This window comes from Pongo abelii, chromosome 9 (genome assembly GCF_028885655.2).
Source record: "Pongo abelii isolate AG06213 chromosome 9, NHGRI_mPonAbe1-v2.0_pri, whole genome shotgun sequence".
In the NCBI taxonomy this organism is placed as follows: Eukaryota; Metazoa; Chordata; class Mammalia; order Primates; family Hominidae; genus Pongo; species Pongo abelii.
Window position 1 is genome coordinate 104,371,914 of NC_071994.2, and position 25,514 is coordinate 104,397,427.

A 25,514-nucleotide genomic window follows, 5' to 3' on the forward strand; every position below is an offset into this window, starting at 1 on the left:
CTTTTAAATAATCCTCATTCTGACTGGTGTGAGATCGTATCTCATTGTGGCTTTAATTTGCATTTCTCTGATGACTAGTGATGTTGAGCATTTTTTCATATGTTTGTTGGTTGCTTGTATGTCTTCTTTTGAGAAACATCTGTGCATGTCCTTTACCCAGTTTTTAAGGGGATTATTTGTTTTTTGCATGTTAAGTTGTTGAGTTCCTTATAGATTCTGAATATTAGTCCTTTGTTGGATGCATAGTTTGCAAATATTTTCTCTCATTCTGTAAGTTGTTTACCCTGTTGATTATTTCTTTTGCTGTGCAGAAGCTTTTTAGTTTAGTTAAGTCCTGTTTGTCTATTTTTGTTTTTGTTGCATTTCCTTTTGAAGTCATAGTCATAAATTCTCTGCCTAGGCCAATGTCCTGAAGAGTTTCTTCTAGGTTTTCTCCTAGGATTTTTATAGGTTCGGGTCTTACATTTAAGTCTTTAATCCATCTTGAGTTAATTTTTGTATATGGTGAGAGATACAGGGCTAGATTTATTCTTCTATATATTGCTATCCAATTTTCCCAGCACTATTTATTAAATAGGGAGTCCTTTCCCAATTGTATATTTTTGTTAACTTTGTGGAAAATCAGTTGGTTTTAGGTGTGCAGCTTTATTTTGGGGTTTTCTGTTCTGTTCCGTTGATCTATATGTCTATTTGTATACCAGTACCATGCTGTTTTGGTTACTATGGCCTTGCAGCATACTTTGAAGTCAGGTATTATGATGCCTCCAGCTTTGTTCTTTTTGCTTAGGATTGCTTTGGCTATTTGGGCTCTTTTTGGTTCCATATGAATTTTAGGATTTTTTTATTATTATTATTATTATTATACTTTAGGTTTTATGGTACATGTGTGCAATGTGCAGGTAAGTTACATATGTATACATGTGCCATGCTGGTGCGCTGCACCCACCAACTCGTCATCTAGCATTAGGTATATCTCCCAATGCTATCCCTCCCCCCTCCCCCCACCCCACAACAGTCCCCAGAGTGTGATGTTCCCCTTCCTGTGTCCATGTGTTCTCATTGTTCAATTCCCACCTATGAGTGAGAATATGCGGTGTTTGGTTTTTTGTTCTTGCGATAGTTTACTGAGAATGATGATTTCCAATTTCATCCATGTCCCTACAAAGGACGCGAACTCATCATTTTTTATGGCTGCATAGTATTCCATGGTGTATATGTGCCACATTTTCTTAATCCAGTCTATCATTGTTGGACATTTGGGTTGGTTCCAAGTCTTTGCTATTGTGAATAATGCAGCAATAAACATACGTGTGCATGTGTCTTTATAGCAGCATGATTTATAGTCCTTTGGGTATATACCCAGTAATGGGATGGCTGGGTCGAATGGAATTTCTATTTCTAGATCCCTGAGGAATCGCCACACTGACTTCCACAAGAGTTGAACTAGTTTACAGTCCCACCAACAGTGTAAAAGTGTTCCTATTTCTCCACATCCTCTCCAGCACCTGTTGTTTCCTGACTTTTTAATGATTGCCATTCTAACTGGTGTGAGATGGTATCTCATTGTGGTTTTGATTTGCATTTCTCTGATGGCCAGTGATGGTGAGCATTTTTTCATGTGTTTTTTGGCTGCATAAATGTCTTCTTTTGAGAAGTGTCTGTTCATGTCCTTTGCCCACTTTTTGATGGGGTTGTTTGTTTTTTTCTTGTAAATTTGTTGGAGTTCATTGTAGATTCTGGATATTAGCCCTTTGTCAGATGAGTAGGTTGCGAAAATTTTCTCCCATTTTGTAGGTTGCCTGTTCACTCTGATGGTAGTTTCTTTTGCTGTGCAGAAGCTCTTGAGTTTAATTAGATCCCATTTGTCAATTTTGGCTTTTGTTGCCATTGCTTTTGGTGTTTTAGACATGAAGTCCTTGCCCATGCCTATGTCCTGAATGGTAATGCCTAGGTTTTCTTCTAGGGTTTTTATGGTTTTAGGTCTAACATTTAAGTCTTTAATCCATCTTGAATTGATTTTTGTATAAGGTGTAAGGAAGGGATCCAGTTTTTTTCTAATTCTATGAAAATTGATGTCCAATAAGGACCTTATAGTTGGAAAGGGTAAAAGAGCCCAGAAGACAACACTTCACTCATTTAAGGGTCTTGGAGAAAGGTACAGATGTAGAAGTATTTGAAGAATTGTAGAAAACAGAAGTGTCAAACTTCTGGAGATGTGGAACACTAAATAATTACTTGGAAACGTAAATTACAGACATTATAGTCTAGATAACCAAACTTGATAATTTTCAGCAAAATTCTAGAATATGATCAGGCAATGCCAGACTGACTTGGTTGATTGCTGGCTCTACCACTTACCAGCTATATGGCTTTCGGCAAGTTATATAACCTCTCTATGCCTCAGTTGCCTCAGCTGTAAAATTAGAATACTCTTAATATCAGTCTTATAAGGATGTTATAAATACTAAATTCTCTTAAGGCATGTAGAAGATTCCAGCCACATAATAAGTGCTCTATAAGATTGGGTACTGTATTTTTATTATTATTACCATTACTAACACTTAAATATGGAGTTATTGTCAGTAGAAGATATCTCAACTAAGAATGAACCATACTTTAAATAAACATTTTTCATTTTTTTGAAAAACTTTTTGGGTTGCTTATTCAAGGGTATTTCATACATGTGTTTGGATGATAGGAAAGTCCCTTGACAGAGTCTTTACTACTTTTCTCATGAGTGTAACAATGGCATCGTTGTGTGAGAGGTGGTTGACTAGGAGAATATAGTAATAGGGCAAATAATTTAGTACACTTTCTGCTCTTAAAAGCTATACAGAATACTGGGAGAAGTTACAGTCAAGATTTTTGCTTGTTAAACACAACTTTATAATAATTAAAGTTGATCAAAAGTCGTTAACTTTTAGAGTTGAAGGGAATTTGAGGGACCTTCCAGTCCAAACATTCAAATTATACCTGAACATCTGTGGCTAAGAGAGATCCGATGATTTGCCCAAAGGCACACAGCTAGTGTGTAGCCTAGCCAAAACTTGAACCCAGATTTTTGGGGTACTAAATGTGTTTGAAGCTAACCTCTGTTAGGCAGAAAGTCACAGTATAGATCATATTTGTTTCTCTCTTTAGGTCCTGTTTATAGGTGGCTATTTCTTCACTGCAGTAATACAACATCAAAGTGCTATTTTGTGTGTGTGTGTGTGTGTGTTGTTTAGATGGAGTCTCCCTCTGTCGCCCAGGCTGGAGTACAATGGCATGATCTCAGCTCACTGCAACCTCCGCCTCCTAGGTTCAAACAATTTTCCTGCCTCAGCCTCCCAAGTAGCAGGGATTACAGGCGCCCACCACCACACCTGGCTAATTTTTGTATGTTTAGTAGAGACAGGGTTTCACCATGTTGACCAGGCTGGTCCACCCACCTCAGCCTCCCAAGTAGCAGGGATTACAGGCGCCCACCACCACACCTGGCTAATTTTTGTATGTTTAGTAGAGACAGGGTTTCACCATGTTGACCAGGCTGGTCCACCCACCTCAGCCTCCCAAAGTGCTGGGATTACAGGCATGAGCCACTGTGTCCAGCCCAAGGTGCTGTTAATACCCATTGGCTGACCTTCATGGTGCAGGTAGTGAAGTACCTGTTCTTACTCCAGGCACTGCTTTGTCCACTTCTTCTCCAGTGGTATTCACTGAAGCCACACAGGAGCCTAAGGTTTGAAGCAGATTGAGTGTATTTCTCTGAGTAACACGAAGAACAAGTTTCACTGCCTGGACTGAGAATTGCAAACCTGCATTCAGAATTTTTTTTTAAATGCCTGTAGGCTATGCAAGACTCCTCTAATTTGCTGGAGACTCCAGCACATTTCTGCCTCTTGAAGGAGAATAAGTCGTGATCTTGACATAGAACTCCGAAGGTGTTCCACATGGATGTGCCTTCAACTCCAGACACTTTCTTTCACAGCCAGCATTTCTTATTGTTAGGCTTTTCCCTGTCAGTTTTCCTAAGCCCCTCCCTTTTCCCCAGGAAGCACCAATCCTCTCCACATTACTTGCTATTTTCTTTCCTTATTGGCTTCTGAACATATCATGGCTTCCGCCAACTGCCAACTGTAAATGCTTTTGAGGAGAAGGATGGGTTCTGGTCCCAGTGCTTGCTATTTTGAGGAGGAATGGGGAGAACTATGGCTAATGGAGAAGGGCAGGAAAGAGCGGGAAACCTTCATCTCTGGGTTACAATTGTCCTTCTCTTATAGTATCCAAAATCAAACACACTTCACCACAATATGAATTATTTCTCTTCTGAAATTCCCATTGATTCTAAATCAGAAACTCATGTTTTTCAAGTTAACATAATGTTGACACCTCTTCTTGCAAAAAAAATAACCCTGGCCTTTGAATGTTAATAGTGTATTCTGTTTCTCACTGCATTAGTTATATTTGTAAACTTCTTTACACTAACTGCCACTGAATAGAACTGCCATTTAAATTAGAGAAGAGCAGTTTGTCCAGGCCCAAACTGTTCTCCTCTAATTTAAAAGTTAGGTCTCGACTTCAGGAAGTGATGAAAGAATTTTTGGCTCACATCCACTCCACTATCCTAACTTATTAAAAACTCCAAAAACATATATTGAATGCTAGTTACGCTCTGGGCACTGTGTTATTTATCTCTGCATTCCCAGTGTCTAAGGCAGAACTTTTGCCCTAGAGGAGATGACAGCATTTCTGTGGTTTTTAGTTTTATGAAATCCAATGGAGAAGAATGTCAACAAGAGCTGGAGGAGTCTGGGAAAGCCTCGTGAATCAACTGAAGACTTCAGTGGACTCTGCGGGAATTGGGTGCCTGGAAGAGATAGGGAAGGTGTTCTCCATCAAGGAAGCAGCATATCTGCAGGCATGGAGATGTGACTGGCAGTAGAAGAGGAGAGTCAGTGGATTCTAGAGGAAGTTCAGCACAGTATTAACAATGAGAAGTGTAGCTGACAAAGTCAGGTTCAAAAGTTTATTCTTTTTAAAATTTATTTTATCTTTATAGATTTGGGGGTACAAGTGCAGTTTTGTTACACTGATACATTTCATAGTGGTGAAATCTGGGAATTTAGTGTAACCATCACCCAAATAGTATACATTGTACCCATTAGGTAATTTCTTATTCCTCGCCTCCCTTCCACCTTCCACCTCTTCCAGTCTCCAACGTCTATTATTCCACCAGAAGTTTATTCATAATGAATGTATCTGGCTCCAGAAATGAAATTCCTTTGCCTATTCAACATTTCTTGCATATCTTCTGTGTGCCAAGCACTGTGCTAGGGTTTTAGAATAAAGAGGTGAATAAGACACAGTCCGTTCTGTTGAGCAGCATACAGTCTAATGATGGTAATTCAAGATCTCTCCACATGCAACAAGGAGCACCACACCCAACTCCAGCACCATTTTGGAAAGATGACAGAGTAAAATAAGTTAGAAAGAGCAGAGATAGAGTAGAGAATACTTGTTCAGCTATTAAGAAAAGCTGCCCCAAGCCCATATCATACCCAAGCCCTTTCTAGGTATCACAGAATAAATAATACCACTCAACATACCTTCCATTTTGTTAGTATTTACGCATTCACTCATTTTTAATTTAAAATTTAAAGTTGGATGCCTAGCATGTGTCATGTATGATGTTAGATTCCGAGAATTCAGAAATGACCAACATAGACTCATTCCATCTCCTTCCTGGGTGTATAATCTATCATGTCTAGACAATGTACTGTATTACAGGACTACATGAGAGACACCTAACATAAATTTTGGAAGGCAGGGTGGGGAGAGATCTGGGAGGGCTCCTTAAAGGAATCTAAACTGAGGATAAGTTAAAATTTTCTAGACAAAAAATAAGCTGAAAATTGTTCTAAACATGGGGAACAGCGTGTAAGAAGGAGAGAAAAGGTAAGATAATTTGATGGCACTCAGGGAAGTTTATTTTAATATGAATAGTCCAGCCCTTCTTGCTTTATCACTAAAGGCCATTTCCATGTAGTGATATATTCAAAAGACACAAAATGCTAGTACCAAAAAAGCTTGGAATTATAGCCAGTCACACGACATCTAGAAAAATTTCTAAGTGTCTTTGACTTTATGGCTGTTGAAGTTCCTTAGAAGCAGAGCCCGAGGCAGTAATTGGGGTGCAGGTGATTCAGTCAGGGGCGTGCTTCAGGAAGAACTTGTAAAGGAAGCGGGATAATCAGGAAATTGAGCTGAGCAAGTGTGCGGTTTCAGGTGAGATCTAGCCTTGCTATCCAAGGGGGAAGGGCTCTGTAGCAAAAACCACACCAGAGAGCTGCCCCCCGTACTTCAGGAAAAGGGCCTACTTTTTGTACCCATAAAGCCAGTCATTGCCAGAAGGCATAATACTGGGAACATACTTTCCTGGTTCTGACATATATTTTAGCCCTTCCATCTCATTTTGTTTCCGTTATTTTGATCACACAATGTTTTCTAGAGCTAAGTAATACAATTACAGACTCCTGAGAAAGTTGAGGGAGGAAGGAAACAGGTGTTGATGCTGTGATGCTTTTCTCAGTACTGCTGGAGTGCGGGGTGTGTGTGGAGGCAGGGAGTGGGCTGTGGAGAAACTAAGGCTGGAGAGGTAAGTAGAAAGCTGTGTGATGGGGAATATAGAAAAACATCCAACTGTACTCACAATGAATTTAGGAAGACAGTTTCTCAAGTGGGGGACTGAAAATGTGGACTTCTGTCTCAATGTGGCTTAGAAGACTTTCTAGTTTGTGTCAGTCTCTGATTTGTTCAAAGTGAATCATGGATTCCTGAAAAAATCATAAACTTGGTTTGCAGTTGTCTGGAGGTTAGAGCAACAGAGAGTATTTTTTTTTTCTGTCTTGTGATTGGGGTCGAAATGACATACTCCTGCAATGATTTTGTAGGGTCATAAAAGTAGAAAAAGCTGCCAGAAACGACATCCTCCACATGTTTCCTGTGTTTACCCCACCCTCCTCAAATTTGATCTTCCAGAAAAAATAATCACTTTATTTATACATTCTGATATTTGAATTTCCATGTGTTTTATTTGCCAAACACACTAGTTGGATATTCTTTTTCTAGTTAGGACTGTACTCAAGATAAAGATGCTCTTTTTTTGTTTTTAGAGTTGATATCCTTTTTATGATGATTGTTAATTAATAAGACATCTTCTTTTATGGATAGTACATACAGAACCTAATTATGCTGTTTAGACAACTGGCACTTAAAAAGTAATAGTGATTTATTCAGTTTCCTCATTTCTGGAGCATGTGGTCAGATGGTGTATGTTTATAAACCACCATTCTGCTTCCAGTATTGTTCTTGACCTTGTTGGATGCTATGATGGAAAAAAATAGTAGAAATTATTCCTACTTATGAGAAAATAACAAACTAGTGGGAAGAAATAGAACAAAAGCTAGTTAAAGTTCATATTCAGAAACAATAAAACTTATACATATGAGGCAATGAAGAGCTATGTTGTCACGGGGGCCCTTAATTCTCAGGGGGGCGGGTAAAATTTAGTGTTTCATTATTACAAAACTGAATAAATGCACATACACTTGGGTTTATGTGATGTTTGTCACTCAAAGTTCTTGTAAAAGAAGTGTAAATGGCTCACAGTATTCAAATGCTCTAAAGTTGTTTTGTAGGTAAGAACAGATGTGGTGGATGTGTATAGACAACTGACAAAATGATCAGATATGAACTTGATGTTTGTGTTCAGGCTTCCTGACCATGGATGCACACCAGAATTGCCCACAGGCTTTAAAACTACTGTTTCCAGGGCTCACCTCAGACTAGTGAATTTGAATGTTTTTTGGTTCCAGGTTTGCATTTTCAGAAAGCTATGCAGGTGGTTCTAATGCTTGACCAGAACTGAGATCTGTGCCCTAGGGATTTATTTCAAAGTTGATCTATACCAGATCTGGAATATATACAGGAGTGAATATTCCAACCCAGGCTTCAATTGTCTGTCCTCCAAAGGTTTGAGGGGTCATTTCCTCAATGTGCTCTGCATTCTTCTGTCATATACTTTCATGGAATCTGGGGAATATAGGGATGGGGAAGAATTTATGACTAACCAATTTACTAACCATTTTCAGAACGTCCCAGAGGATAGCCTAGAAATACATCCACTCTAAGTTTATCTCTTATATTCAGTATAGAGCTATGGAGTTCATGGAGCAGACCCATGTCTTAGAGATGCTGACGGCTGCTTGTGGTGGTTCCTGGGTCCAGCAGCTTTCCTAGGACATGGCTGCAAGTCCAAGAGCTTCTTCAGGAATACCAGTGGGGCTGGGGAAGCAGCCAGAACTAAGGCAGTTGAGGGTAATTGATCTGGAAGGATCATGACCCTTATTTTCACAGGAAAAATTAAAGTGCCTTGTCAAGGAAAACCTTCTTGACACAAGACACAAAACTTTAGAACTCCTGTTCACAAGAACAATAAAAGAAACACAATAAATGGAAGTCTGGTCGAAAAACAAACTGAAATAAAATATTTGTAGCATAAATAAAAGGTGAAGAATGACTATCCTATTAAATATCTATAATATATTGAGTACCTATTTATTAACAAGAAAAAAGTAATACCCCAGTGGAAACATAGAAAAAGCATATAAACAAGTAGTTCACAGAAGAAAGAACAAATGGCCAACATATTGACTATGCCAAGCACGTTTCTGCCTAATTGTTTTTCAACTGCTGATCCCTGTGCTTGAAACCCTACTGCCTACAGATATCCTCGTGACTCATCTTCTTACTTCCTTTGAGTCTCTGCTTTAATAACTTCTTATCAGAGATGCCTTCATACTCTATGTAAAATATCATGCTCCCACGTTACTCTCTATCTTCTGTCTCACTACCTTATTTTGACTCATACAATTTATAAACATCTGACAGTTTTTTTTTTAAATTGTATACTGTCCGTTTCCCTGGAGTAAAAGATAAATTCCATGAGAATGAGGATGCTTTGCTCCATATCACCAGGGTCTAGAAGAAGGCTTCCATATTGTCTAAAAAGAGTTGTTGATTTAATGAGTAAAACTTATCTAACTAATAATGAAGGAAAGTAACATGATACTGTAATATATTTTCCCTTCCAGGTTGGCAACTTTTTAGGTACTCCCGGATACTGCCCAAGTTGCCCTCCAAAAAAATACACCATTTATAAACATAGTAGTTGAATATATCAAATTTAAAATCCACCTACCTTTCAATACCACAATAAAACAGGCAGGTATGTTCTTTGTAGCACTAACAGTGACAGCAAAAACTTAGAAGCAAACTAAATGTATACAAATGAGAAAATAGTTACATTGTTACACCCATATGGTACAGCTTCAATCTAGGAAAAGTAATGAGGTAAATCTATATTATAGTAATAATAAAAAGTTCTGGGATATATATGCACACATGTATATGTAGAAAGGAATGAATCTGCTTTTGAAAAAATTATATATAATATATGCATGAATTCCACAAGAGAAACACAAGAATGAGCCACAATAAACTAAGACAGTTCTGTATGGGGAGGGAAAGATTTTGGCAGGGTTGGGCATGGAGTGGGGACTGCACTTGAAATTATTTACTTTATATACTTTCTTATTTTTAATACAGTTAGAATGTATGCATTGCATTATCTGAGACGTAAGACAAAAGGGAAATTGGATCAAAAAAGTTAATATAAAATCTTAAACTACTGCAGAATGCTTTCTACAGTTTTTAATACCACACCTCCAGGATGTGGGACCCCCCCAAAAAAAAGTACTGCCAGTTCTGTGGCTTCAAAGAAGGGTTACAAGATGCAGTCACTTACTAATAACTAAGGGAAATTGCCTCTCCTCACTTTGATGTTTTGTGACTTTCATGGCCCTTCACAGAGACTTTCTAGGTCACTATACTCTCCTCTTCCTTCTGAACTGCCCTAATCCTTAGTTACTTAAGTATCTCTGTGAGTCAGATTTTAACGATAAGGAATTTTATTTTTTGCCAGAGAAAAGATTTTCTGAGATAATTCTAATCATGTGAGGGTAGTATTAGATTTTTGGGAATTGTCTGGGAAAACAATCTCTTTTGAAAGCATTCCAGTTAGTGTCCAGGATAAGTGAATATTTGCTATTTATTATGTGCCCAGCAGAGTCTTGAGATACATACTTTTAAAAGACATGATTTTCCCAACTTGATCAGCCTGTAAACTCCTACAGGAGGATGACCAACCTTCTCCATTTGCCTGGGACCGAGGACCCAATTTGCCTGGGGTGCAGAACTTTTATGCAAAACCAAGAAAGTCATTAGCAAATTGAGACAAGTCGGTTATGCTACAGGCAAGGAGAAGACAAGTTAATGCAACAAATATTTATTGAATGCCCAGCCAGTACATGTGGTGTACACTGTGTGAGAAACTAGAGATTAGAGTAGTGAGCAAAACACAACACATAAACAGTTCCTGCCCTCATAAAGTTTCTTCTTGAAAGGAGAAAAGTGTGATATTGATTATGCCACACAGTTTCATGTACATTGGTTAAGCACTTTTGACCCTTAGGTAGAGAGAGCCGTAGTATCTGTTGAAAGTTTTTGTGAACTAGAAAGGACTTGAGCAGATTCTCAAAGGGATGCCTGGCTTTACATTCACTCAGCTCCTTGTACATAAGTGGGCCCTCATCAGATGTTCTTTGAGTTAAACTGATGTGATGTTTGGAGCAAACTTTGTTTTCATGGACTGGGACTAAAGAGGAGGAGAAAGTCATATGGATTGGAGTCTGGCTTCTGTGTTGGGCAAATGCTTGAATGTCGCTGTAGTCACATGCTCTGAAGTCTTGTCTTCTGGCTCTCCAATTCAGGAAACAAAATTTTAACTATTCATTTACTTAGAGGCATTGGGCTCTGAAGAACTGATTCAAAATAATTTACATTTGGGCATGCAGCTCTTAGATAGAGTGAATACTTATGTACAACAATCATGGCTATCACTTTTTGGAATCAAATCAGCTGTGAAAAGTGATAACCCAAAAGATGTGGGAAAACCAAGAATGATGAGTTGGAGCCCTTAGTGAACATTTTTCATTAAACTCTGGGGGCCTGATGACACATTATTTGTTCTGTGCGCCAAAACTGCCAAGGGGACAGAATTTTGATGTCACTGGTCAGGATTCAGTGGGAGAAGCAGACTGTTGAGACACAGGGGGACCTGGATGTCACCCAGACTGTTCCATCAACTGGCTGTGTGACTTGAGAGAGGTCACCTAACTTCTCTGGCTATAGTTTCCTTATTTCTAAAATGGAGGGGTTGAACAAACCATCCATAAAGACGGCTCTAGCAATAATAGTCTGGATTTTTACCCTTTTTTATTCCATGTACCCTCTCATCATCACTTTGTCATTGCAATACTATGCTTTCTCAAATTTAATAGGCGTTATGGCTTGTGACAGCATGATTTGTGCTAACTATACCTTACAATAGCGACTTCTGAATGATACATACAGAGGACTTCAGTCTTAATGATAACATGTTCCTCCCTTACACTGTAGGCAGTGAAGCAGGAAAGGAGAAAGAGCCAAGATAAGAATGCTTGATCCTAAAAGACTAAAAGACGGTCCTTAAGAAGTCACACAAACTGTTTTTCAGAATAATCCATTAGTGAGGAAGAACGGTAAAGAATTACCCAAAATCTCCTTTTATTCCACTGGTTAAGGCTGTGTTCTACAGGACACTGACACGCTTGTTTTTCTAGGTTAGGCATGTATAAACATAATATGGGGTCTCAGTACATGTCACTCTAGGGAGGAGGTGAGTGGTACAATGCATCTCCACCTGCACGAGATAAGGTGTTGTCAGGTTGCCTCAGATCCCATAAGGAGTACTATGACAGGCTGAATGAGGTGGCTTACACCTGTAATCCCAGCACTTTGGCAGGCCGAAGCGGGTGGAACATTTGAGGCTAGAAGTTTGATACCAGCCTGACCAACATGGTGAAACCCCATCTCTACTAAAAATACAAAAAACATTAGCTGGACATGGTGGCATGTGCCTGTAATTGCACTACTCAGGAGGCTGAGGCACAAGAATTGCTTGAACCTGGCAGGTGGAGGCTGCCATGAGCTGAGATTGCACCACTGCACTCCAGCCTGGGCAGTGGAGCGAGACTCTGTCTCAAAAACAAAATAAAACAAAGGAAAACGAAAACAAACAAAAAAGAGTACTATGACAGCAGCTAGACCAGGAGACAGGAAAAGACTACAGGATCTGAAACAGTACTTTAGAGATTGCCGATACACCTTTTTTTTTTTTTTTCTGGGATCTAGATGGGAAATATGTTCATTTTAATTTGTAGTATTATGAGGTATAGTGAGGTTATTCACCCCATCCACCAGATTCATAAACGGAATACCAACAGGGAATCAGAGATTTCTAGATTGGATCTAAGATTCACTAGTGACTAGTTTTTTGATCATAGACAAGTCATTAGCTCTATAAAAGTGTCACGGAAAAAGGGAGGCAAAAATCTATGAATTTGTGTACTTAGCTCCCCCCCACGCCCACCAAAAGCTACTATGTAGTGGCTATAAATTCTTCATCCTATAAAATAATGGATGTGTGCCAGCATTCAGGATATATAAGGATTAAATTTTAAATCATGCAGACTGCTGAGCTGATCTGCATAATAAGCATTTTCCCGGTTTGTTCAGCAGATGAGCCAAAGGGGATGGACCTAATATCTGTTCTGATTCATGGGGCCCTTGTGAGTGAGCATGCGGGGATCCAACCTCAAGGTCATAATAAACTGTACTGAGGAAGATATAAGCTTTCTTCCAAGGAGTGGTCAGCGTGATGCTGCTACGAGCAGAGAGACCTCTTATTGTTCTTGCACTGAGGCTTCCTATTTCTTGTCTCTTGCCTGCTTGTCCATTGCCCAGAGATGCTATTCAGTCTTGGACCGATGCACCCCAGTGGCAGGAACAGGCTTAAATACTGACCCGATGTTTACCTCCTCTCCATAATGAAGAATTAAATGTCATATTTGTTAATTGGTCCAAAGCCAGGGAAGTTTTTGACTTCCCTTACCTGCTTCTTTTGGCTAAAAGGAAGCAGGTGTTGACATGAAAGCAAACAACTTTCTTTTCTTATGTAAAACATGAAAAATTGAAATTATTCTAAGTACCAAATAACTGACATAAAGCTTAACAAGTGTTGGTTGTTACACAGCAGATTTGATTTCCTTTCAAGGTGATTTCTAGACATAGAGATCAATGGCTTTTCTTCATACATCTAATTCTAATAGCTTTTGTAACAACAGGAAACTTGTTTTGTGTATTTCATTTTCATATTTGTGAAATGATCATGTAAAAATATTCTTGGAAAGGCTATCTACATTTGATGCCTCAATATAATTGTCATGTGTTCCTTTTAAATTCTTTTGTTTAGTACTTATTGAGGGTCTTAAATGAGCATTTACTGGACTGTGCATCTGCAATTTATATTATTTTAAATGATTACTAGGAATTCTAAAATTTAGGCTGCCATAATATTGAACTCTCATTAGATGCCATGAAAGTAAATATTTCCTGCAATGTCAAATACAAATCTACATAACTACTTTCAGATTTAATGTGAAAAATGTACTTACTGAAATAATAACTTAGAGCTACCATTTTGTAAGATTAAATTTTCTTTATTTACCCTCTTAAAACCCTAATTTTCTCAACTGTAAAATAACTGGCTGGGCTCAGTGGCTTATGCCTGTAATCCCAGCACTTTGGGAGGCTGAGGCAGGTGGATCATGAGGTCAAGAGATTGAGACCATCTGGCCAACATGGTGAAACCTCCTCTCTACTAAAAATGCAAAAATCAGCTGGCTGTGGTGGTGTGCACCTGTAGTCTGAGCTACTTGGGAGGCTGAGGCAGGAGAATCACTTGAACCCAGGAGGTGGAGTTTGTAGTGAGCTGAGATGGCACGACTGCACTCCAGCCTGGCAGCCTGGCAACAGAGTGAGACTCCATCTCAAAAAAAAAAAAAATCTTGTCTAAAATACCACAGCTAAAATCAGTGGAGCAGGGGCTTGAATCCCAATTTTTCTGACCTCAAGACCTAGACTGTCAACCAATATCAATATAGTGTTTTTCAAATTTCAAATAAACAATCCAGTAATGCCCCCTAAAGAACTAGGAAAGCAAGAGCAAGCCAAACTGAAAATTAGTAGAAGAAAAGAAATTGTAAAGATCAGAGCAGAAATAAGTGACATTTAAATGAAGAAAACAATACAGAAGATCAACTTTAAAAAAGTTGGTTTTTTGAAAAATAAACAAAATGAAGAAACTTTACACAGACTAAGAAAAAAATAGAGAAGACCCAAATAAATAAAATCAGAGATGAAAAAGGAGACATTACAGCCAATACTGCAGAAATTCAAATGATCATTAGAGGCTACTATGAGCAACTATATGCCCATGAATTGGAAAACCTAGAAAAAACGGATAAATTCCTAGAAACATACAACCCAGCAAGATTGAACCATACATCCAAAATCTGTACAGAACAATAATATGTTGATATGGTTCGGATTTGTGTTCCTGTCCAAATCTCATGTCCAAATTGTAATCCTCAATGTTGGAGGAGGCAGGTGACTGGTCATGGGGGTGGACTTCCCCCTTGCTGTTATCATGCTACTGACTGGGTCCTCATGAGATCTGGTTGTGTATAAATGTGTGTAGTGCTTCCCCCTTCTCATCCTATTCCTCCTCCTCCAGCCATGTAGGATGTGCCTGCTTCCCCTTCACCTTCTGCCATGATTATAAGTTTCCTTAGGCCTCCCCAGCCATGCTTCCTTTACAGTCTGTGGAACTGTGAGCCTGTTAAACACCTTTTCTTTATAAATTACCCAGTCCCAGGTAGTTCTTTATAGAAATGTGAGAATGGACTAAAATACATGTAATGAGATTAAAGCTGTAATAAAAAGTATCCCAGAAAGAAAAGCCCAGGACTCAATGACTTCATTGCTGACTTTTACCAAACGTTTTAAGAAGAACTAATATCATTCCTACTCAAACTGTTCCAAAAAAATAGAGAAGAAGGAATACTTAACTCATTCTATGAGGTCAGTATTACCTTGATACTGAAATCAGACAAAGACATATTAAAAAAGGAAAACTATAGGTCAGTATTCCTGACAAACATTGATGTAAAAATCATCAACAAAATACTCGCAAATCAAATTCGACAATACGTTAAAATAATCATTCATCCATGACCAAGTGAGATTTATCCCAGGGATGAAAGGATGATTCAACATATGCAAATTCATCAGTGTGCTACATCATATCAACAGAATGAAGGACAAAAACCATATGATCCTTTCAACTGATGCTGAAAAAGCATTTAATAAAATTCAATATACTTTCAAGATATAAACCTTCAAAAAATTAGATATAGAAGGAACATAACACAATAAAAGCCAATTGTATTAGTCCATTTTCACACTGCTATAAAGATACTACATGAGACTGGGTAATTTATAAATAAAAGAATTTTAATTGAGTCGCAGTTCTGCATGGCTGGGGAGGCCTCATGAAACTTACAATCATGGCATAAGGCTGACATGTGGGGATTACAATTCAAGATAAGATTTGGGTAGGGACGCAGAGCCAAACCATATATGAGAGACCCACACCTAGTATCATTCTAAATGGGGAAAAACTGAAAGCCTTTCGTTTAAGTTCTGGAACACAAGGATGCTACTTTCACCACTGTTATTCAACAGCATACTGGAAGTTATAGCTAGAGCAATCAGACAAGAGAAAGAAATTAATAGCATCCAAATTGGAAAGAAAGAAGTCAAATTATCCATGTTTGCAGATGATATGATCTTATGTTTGCAGAAACCTAAAGATTCCACCAAAAGAACTATTGGAACTGATACATTCAGTAAATTTGCAGAATACAAAATCAACATACAGAAATCAGTACCATTTCTATATGCCAACAGTGAACAATCAGAAAAAGAATTTAAAAAGCAATCCTATTTACAATAGCCACAAATAAAATGAAATACCTAGAACTTAACCAAAGACGTGAAAGATCTCTATAATGAAAACTATGAAACATTGATGCAAGAAATTTAAGAAGATGAAGAAATGGAAAGATATTACATGCTTATAGATTGGGAGAATCAATATTGTTAAAATGTCCATACCAACAAAAGCAATTTACAGAGTCAGTGCAATCCCTACCAATGACATTCTTCACAGATATAGAAAAACAATCCTAAAATTTTTATGAAACCATAAAAGACTCAGAATTGTCTAAGCTGTCTTGAGCAAAAAGAACAAAACTGGAAGAATCAGATTACCTGACTTCAAATTATACTACAGAGCTATAGTAACCAAAACTACATGGTAGTGGCATAACAACAGACACATAGACCAATGGAACAGAATAGACAACCCAGAAACAAATCTATACACCTACAGTGAACTCATTTTCAACAAAGGTGCCAGCAACATACACTGGAAAAAAGATAGTATCTTCAATAAATGGTACTGAGAAAATTGGATATCTATATGCAGAAGAATGAAACTAGACCACTATCTCTTGACATATACAAAAATCAATTCAAAATTGATTAAAGTCTTAAATTTATAACCTCAAACTATGAAACTATTAAAAGAAGACATTAGGGAAACTCTCCAGGACATTGGGCAGGGTAAAGATTTCTTCAATAATACACCACAAGCACAGGCAACCAAAGCCAAAATGGACAAATGGGATCACATCAAGTTAAAAAGCATCTGCATAGCAAAGGAAACAGTCGACAAAGTGAAGTAACAACCCACCGAATGGGAGAAAATATTTGCAAACTATTCATCTGACAAGGGATTAATAACCAGAATATATAAGGAGTTCAAACAAAGCTATAGGAAAAGATCTAATAATACAATTATAAAAATGGGCCAAAGATCTGGATAAACATTTCTCAAAAGAAGACAACAAACAAGTATATAAAAAGATGCTCAATATCATTGATTATCAATGAAGTGCAAATCAAAACTGCAATGAGATTTCATTTTACCCCAGTTAAAATGGCTTTTATCCAAAAGACAGGCAATAACAAATGCTGGCAAGGATGTGGAAAAAAGGGAACCCTCATGCACTGTTAGTGGAAATGTAAAGTAGTACAACCACTATGGAAAACTCAAAAAACTAAAAATAGAGCTACCATATGATTCAGCAATCTCATTGCTATATACACAAAAGGAAGAAAATCAGTATATGGAAGAGATATCTGCACTCTCAGCACTATTCACAGTAGCCAAGATTGGAAAACAACCTAAGTATCCATCAACAGAAGAATGGATAAACAAAATATGGTACCTATACACAATTACACAATGTAGCACCATTCAGACATAAAAAAGAATGAGGTCCAGTCATTTGCACCAACGTGGATGGAACTGGAGGTCATTATGTTAAATAAGCCAGGCACAGAAAAACAAACTTCAAATGTTCTCACTCATTTGTGGGAGATAAAAATTAAAACCATTGAACTCATGGAGATAGCAGAAGGATGGTTACCAGAGGCTACTAAGGGTAGTGAGGGAGTGTCAGGATGTGGGGACAGTTAATGGGTACACAAATTAAGTTGGATAGATTGAATAAGACCTAGTATTTGATAGCACAACAGGGCAATACAGTCAACAGTAATTTATTGTACATTTAAAAATAAGAGAGTATAATTGGATTGTTTGTAACACAAAGGATAAATGCTTGAGCTGATGGATACCCCATTTACTTTATTATGCATTGTATGAATATATCAAAATATCTCATGTAACCAAAAAAAATACATGTACTAGTACCCACAAAAATTAAAAATTAAAAAATGTTCTTCAAATTTATACAATATAATGTTATATATTTAATATCATTTTTATGAATTAGAGTTTAGGCTATGAAAGGAATGAGAGCATTAATGTGTATTCAATTTTGGGAATTAATCATTAATCATTTCATTGGTTTACTACTCCCCAGCAGGGACACTTTTAGAACAAAAGGTGGAAGAGAAAAACTAGATTGGGTGCATTTCTTGGACTGAATTTTTATGCTACTATACTCAATAAATGGTACTGAGAAAATTGGATATCTATATGCAGAAGAATGAAACTAGACCCCTATCTCTTGACATATACAAAAATCAATTCAAAATTGATTAAAGTCTTAAATTTATAACCTCAAACTATGAAACTACTAAAAGAAGACATTACAACATTGCTATTGTAGTGGTTATTGTAATCTAATCTTTTGATCCTGTCTTGGAGAAGTAAACATGAATTTTCAGAGCAACCATACAATTACCAATGACTAGTGAGCCACGTGAAAACACTCAGTCCTTGAGTCAGATTAGGATGATGCAATGTACTAGATGTGATTTTGAAGAATCTGATGATTGTTCTGATTAATTCCACTATTATTTAATTACACAGAGTAGTCTATCTTTCAGTCAGAGGCACTGAAAGCAGGCAATTTGGGGGGTGATGAGCAGCCCAAATTACATATTCTTAGAGTTTATCCATTCAATAATTTTCAGATACATAGTTATGATTATGAGGCCTTCCGTTTATATTTTCTTCATTATAAAAGCATTACTTGAACACTAAATTTTACCTACTGTTTTAACCCTTTCCAAAGTAAACTAGGTACACATTGTCTGTACAGTTAAAACTAATTCCTTTTATGGAATGCACAGTCCATCAAGCTGTTTCATCTGTCTTAAAAGACCTCTTTTCTTCCTCCATCCCTCTGACATATCCAAGTGTCAAAGACCTATTCTTTGCTCATTTAATAAACATTTATTGAGGGATTACAGTACTTTATGCTAGACATCTGTTAGATATTGGGAAAAGAAAGTCAAATAGACAAAGAAATATAGCCTCTATCTTCAAGGAGCTTATTATCTAGGAATGGCACTTGTTCTGGAGTCCATGGGGATTCCTTGGGAAATCCTTGTATAGGTATCTGTGTGCACCTGAAATTGTGAACACATTTTTCTAGAATGTGTGTCTAAAGTGTTTATTAGAATCTCCATAATTTAACTGTAAATGGCTCCCCCAAAAGGTTAAAAACGATTAGTTTAAGGAGAAAGAAATGCGTGTAAATGAAGAATAACTTTGATAAAAGTGTGCATGTGTTCTATGGTAGCAGAGAAAGGTCATGTAAATCAAACTGTGGACCGTTGAGGAGTAGATTATAATTGAGCTGACTTTTGAAGACTGGATTACTATATGAGAGGATGGAAAAAGTCCTAGGCAAAATATTGTTGGCAAGCATAAAGGCATTATACAGTACAATGCTTTTTAATCCCTGAAAGTAATAATGGTAAAATTGAGGGGATGAGAGGTGATGAAGAGGCAGGGGGCTGATTACGAACAGCCTTGAGTATTGAGGCTAGGGAGATAGGTAGGAGTCTTACATGCAAACCTACCCAGGAGTGTGAAACCCCTGTTATTTCATATAATGTTCAGCATAAATATTGAGTCAAGAAAGTTTGATTTGAGATTAAGAAGTCTTACTTTGCAGCAAGAAGACAGGTGACTGGTTGGATACAAAAAAAAGAAAAGGCAATGAGGACTGACTTAAAGCTATTACCAAGGTCGTGAAGAGGGTAGAACCAAGGGATACACTGATGAAGTACAGAATCCGTAGGCCTTGCTGGCTTTCTGGAAGAGGAATGAGTGAGATGAGGTTAGGGTATCCCTCAGTCTTTTATCCCCACTCCCTCAGTGGATTGTGGTGCCACTCATGGGATAGAGATTTCAGGAAGAGAAGCACATTTGAGAGAAACTGAATATGGTTTGAAACATAATGAGTTTAGGTGTCAATAGGATAATCAAGTAGAGTTTGATGTAAAGGTTTCAAATGCAGACAATAGGTAGAACAAGGAATGCAGATTTGGAGACATCAGGATATTTTGGAGGTATGAAGAATATTGTTACCAGAGGGAGTACATGGCAGATAAAAGAAACTTGTAGAAACACTGGTAGGAAGCATTATTATGGATAAGAAGAGGAGGGAAAAATGGAGAGAAGAGAGAGGGAGAGGCAGAGACAGACGGATAGAGGAAGGGTAAAGAAAGGGAGGGGAAGAGGAAGAAGGAGAGAGAGACAAAGGCAGTGGGAGAGGGAAAGAAGGAAAATGAGCAGAAACTGAGAGAACGAAAGCGTAGCTAAAAGTGTGTGATGTTTCAGGATGATAAAGTAGGATTAAGGCAGTTAAGCATTCCACTGAACTGCTATCCTCACTGATGTGTACCCATATTTTCCCTGTTGGTTTGTAGGTGAGTGGGAAGCACCTACAAGGACTGATTCCAGATCTTTCTCCCTGGAACTGATCTCTTTCAGCCCCAGTATTCTCAGAGCTTGTTATTTAAAACTTTATATTCCCCTCTACCTTTTTTAGTATATAATGTATATTTTATTTCCTTCACTAGATTGTGAATTACAAGATGGCAGAAACCAGAAGTTATTTACCATTGTATCTAAGACCAGATCTATGTGGTTCTGGGCATAAAATAGATTCTTAATAAATATTTTCAGAATTAAATTACATTATAGTTTTGTGGATATATCCCATCTCCTATATTTCACTAAATACTTTTCAGTCTTTGCTTGTGGAGTGATGTTTTTGGCACTTGGCTTCCACAGAACAATTTTCCCATGACTCAGCACTTATTGCAATTATATAGCTGGGGTTTTCGGTAGCACTCAACCAGTGATTCCGAATTCTTATTTTGTAGAATGGCACTGTAGCTCAGGTAGTGTCATTAAATTTTCAAAAAGATCTTAATATAAAATGTACTATAAACTTATAAAAATAGCATGTATTTCTATATCTCTTTTGAGAGGAGAGAGGCATAGATGCTTTAAAACCTAAAATAAAATTGCACTACAGAATTTCCCAGCACCAAACCATTTGTGTATCAAAGTTTTAGATGTTCTGGTCTGCTGGAATATAGGACATATTTGTCATTTACGTACAGATCTTGAAGTCCTGATCTTATTTGGAGGGCTTTTACTTTCCCCTCAATCCTCTACAAAATAAGAATCAGGATGATTCTTGCCTACTTTTAAAGATGAATTCATTGTATATCAGCAACTGTTTTAATGTTAATGAGGAATTTGGAGTCTCTGCAAGTTTTAACCATCATAAAACAAGCAAACACCACTCCAAGAGAACAGAACTTGTATTTTTTGGATTTTTTTTTCATTTAGAGAATTTCTGCAAAACCAGTTTTAAAATGTTGTTTCATTTATGATGAGTTTATAATTCCTGTAAGACATTTAATATAAGAACAGATATTTTGACAATGTTCAATTGTTAGTTCTTCAATACTTAAAGTTGTACATAGTGACCCAGCAGGAGAGTGTGCTCTAGGTGAAACAGAATGAGTTGTTGATGTGGTCTGGCTCTGTGTCCCCACCCAAATCTCATCTTGAATTGTAATCTGAATTGTAATCCCCACGTATTGGGAGAGGGACCTCATGGGAGGTGATTAGATCATGGGGGTGGTCCCCCCATGCTGTTCTCATGATAGTGAGTTCTCACAAGATCTGGTGGTTTTTTAAGGGGCTTCCCCCTTTGCTCGGCACTCATTCTGTCTCCTGCCACCCTGTGAAGAGGTACCTTCTGCCATCATTGTAAGTTTCCTGAAACCTCCCCAGCCATGCAAAACTGTGAGTCAGTTAAACCTCTTTTCCTTATAAATTACCCAGTCTCAAGGTATCTCTTCATAGCAGCATGGGAAGGAACTAATACAGTTGTGAAATCTGAAGTTAAATTGTAACTACAACCCTGATGTGCCTTGTGAGCCACAGCTCATTCAACAGAGAAGACCCAGGGCTGTTCAGTGATAAAGCATCAGAATTCCAGACTTTGGATCTAACTGAGCACTCTGTCTGCCCTAGGGCAAGCTTCTTAACTTTTTTAAACTTTAGTTTTCTGTGACATCTGAAAAATTGTAACAGTACTTATCAGATAACATTGTTATAAAGATTAAATGGGATAATTATGTAAAGCAATTTATACAATACCTAGCTGATGATAATATCCCAATAAGTTACACAGTAAGCATCTCAAAAATTCATTTCTTGCATTAGTAAGATGAAAATGGTAATAGTCACTGCCTCATGGAGTAGCTGTGAGGATTGCATGAGGTTCAATGTGGTAGGTACCTTCTAATTCCCCAGACACATAGTAAGTTTCCTACTTCCTCCCTATCATAAACATTCATTCATTCTACTGGTATTTATTAAGAGCCTGATATGTGCTTGTTCCTGTTAGATAATTACATATACAGGATCTTTTTTTTATACTTTTAAGTTCTGGGCTACATGTGCAGAACGTGCAGGTTTGTTACATAGGTATACACGTGCCATGATGGTTTGCTGCACCTATCAACCCATCGTCAACATTAGGTATTTATCCTAATGCTATCCCTCTGCTAGCCCTCCCACCCCATGACAGGCCGTGGTGTGTGATTTTCCCCTTCCTGTGTCTATGTGTTCAGATTGTTCAACTCCCACTTATGAGTCAGAACATGTGGTGTTTGGTTTTCTGTTCCTGTGTTACTTTGCTGAGAATGATGGTTGCCAGCTTCATCTATGTCCCTGCAAAGGAACATGAACTCATCCTTTTATGGCTGCATAGTATTCCATGGTGTATATGTGCCACATTTTCTTTATTCAGTCTACAACTGATGAGCATTTGGGTTGGCTGCAAATCTTTGCTATTGTGAATAGTGCTGCAAAAAACATATGTGTGCATGTGTCTTTATAGTAGAATGATTTATAAACCTTTGGGTATATGCCCAGTAAGGGGATTGCTGGGACAAATGGTATTTCTGATTCTAGATCCTTGAAGAATCGCCACCCTGTCTTCCACAATGGTTGAATTAATTTACACTCCCAACAACAGTGTAAAAGTGTCCTATTTCTCCACATCCTCTCCAGCATTTGTTGTTTCCTGACTTTGTAATGATTGCCATTCTAACTGGCATGAGATGGTATCTCATTGTGGTTTTGATTTGCATTTCTCTAATGACCAGTGATGATGAGCTTTTTTTCATGTTTTTTGGCCACATGAATGTGTTCTTTTGAGAAGTGTCTGTTCATATCCTTCACCCAATTTTGATGGGGTTGTTTTTTTCTTATAAATTTAAATTCCTTGTAGATTCTGGATATTAGCCCTTTGTCACATGGATAGATTGCAAAAATTTTCTCCCATTCTGTAGGTTGCCTGTTCATTCTGATGAAAGTTTCTTTTGCTGTGTAGAAGCTTTTTAGTTTAATTAGATCCCATTTGTCAATTTTGGCTTTTGTTGCCATTGCTTTTGGTGTTTTAGTCATAAAGTCTTTGTCCATGCCTATGTCCTGAATGGTATTGCCTAGGTTTTCCTCTAGGGTTTTTTTGGTTTTAGGTCTTACATTTAAGTCTTTATTCTATCTTGAGTTAATTTTTCTATAAGGTGTAAAGAAGGGGTCCAGTTTTAATTTTCTGCGTATGGCTAGGCAGTTTTCCCAACACCATTTATTAAATAGGTAATCCTTTCCCCATTGCTTATTTTTGTCAGATTTGTCAAAGATCAGATAGTTGTAGATGTGTGACATTATTTCTGAGGACTGTTCTGTTCCATTGGTCTATATATCTGTTTTGGTACCAATATCATGCTGTTTTGGTTACTGTAGCCTTGTAGTATAGTTTGAAGTCAAGTAGCGTGATGCCTCCAGCTTTGTTCTTTTGGCTTAGAATTGTCTTGGCAATACAGTCTGTTTTCTGTTTCCATATGAAATTTAAAGTAGTTTTTTCCTAATTCTGTGAACAAAGTCATTGGTAGCTTGATGGGGATAGCATTGAATCGATAAATTAATTTGGACAGCATGGCCATTTTCATGATATTGATTTTTCCTGTCCATAAGCATGGAATGGTTTTCCATTTGTTTGTGTTCTCTCTTATTTCCTTGGGCAGTGGTTTGTAGTTCTCCTTGAAGAGGTCCTTCACATCCCTTGTAAGTTGTATTCCTAGGTATTTTATTCTATAAACCACACAACTATGTGGAAACTGAACAACCTTCTCCTGAATGACTACTGGGTAAATAATGAAATTAAGGCAGAAATAAATAAGTTCTTTCAAACCAATGAGAACAAAGACACAACATACCAGAATCTATTATTTGGAAGAGTTTTATAAGGAATGGTACCAGCTCCTCTTTGCACCTCTGGTAGAATTTGGCTGTGAATCCGTCTGGTCCTGGACCTTTATTGATTGGTAGGCTATTAATTACTGCCTCAATTTCAGAACTTGTTACTGGTCTCTTCAGCAATTTGCTTTCTTCCTGGTTTAGTCTTGGGAGGGTGTATGTGTCCAGGAACCTATCCATTTCTTCTAAATTTTCTAGTTTATTTGCGTAGACGTGTTTATAGTATTCTCTGATAGTAGTTTGCATTTCTGTGGGATCAGTGGTGGTATCCCCTTCATCATTTTTTATTGTGTCTATTTGAGTCTTCTCTCTTCTTTATTAGTCTGGCTAGTGGTCTATCTATTTTGTTTATCTTTTCAAAAAACCATCTCCTGGATTCATTGATTTTTTGAAGGGTTTTTTGCATCTGTATCTCCTTCAGTTCTGCTCTGATCTTAGTTATTTCTTGTCTTCTGGTAGATTTTGAAGTTGTTTGCTTGTGCCTCTCAGTTCTTTTAATTGTGATATTAGGGTGTTGATTTTAGATCTTTCCTACTTTCTCCTGTGGGCATTTAGTGCTCTAAATTTCCCTCTAAACACTGCTTTAGCTGTGTCCCAGAGATTCTTGTACATTGTGACTTTGTTCGCATTGGTTCCAAAGGACTTATTTATTTCTGCCTTCATTTCATTATTTACCCAGTAGTCATTTAGGAGCAGTTTTTTCAGTTTCTGTGTAGTTGTGTGGTTTCAAGTGAGTTTCTTAATCCTGAGTACAAATTTGGTTATAATGTGGTCTGAGAGACTGTTTGTTATGATTTCCATTCTTTTGCATTTGCTAAGGAGTGTTTTACTTCCAATTATGTGGTCAATTTTAGAATAAGTGCAATGTGTTGCTAAGAATAATGTATATTCTGTTGATTTGTGTAGAGAGTTCTGTAGAAGTCTATTAGGTCTTCTTGGTCCAGAGCTGAGTTCAAGTCCTGGATATTCTTGTTAACTTTCTGTCTCATTGATCTGTCTAATATTGACAGTGGGGTGTTAACGTCTCCCACTATTATTATGTGGGAGCCTAAGGTTCTCTGTAGGTCTCTAAGAACTTCCTTTATGAATCTTGGTACTCCTGTATTGGATGCATATATATTTAGGATAGTTAGCTCTTCTTGTTGCATCAATCGTTTTACCATTATGTAATCCCCTTCTTTGTCTTTTTTTATTTTTGTTGGTTTAAAGTCTGTTTTATCGGCAATTAGGATTGCAACCT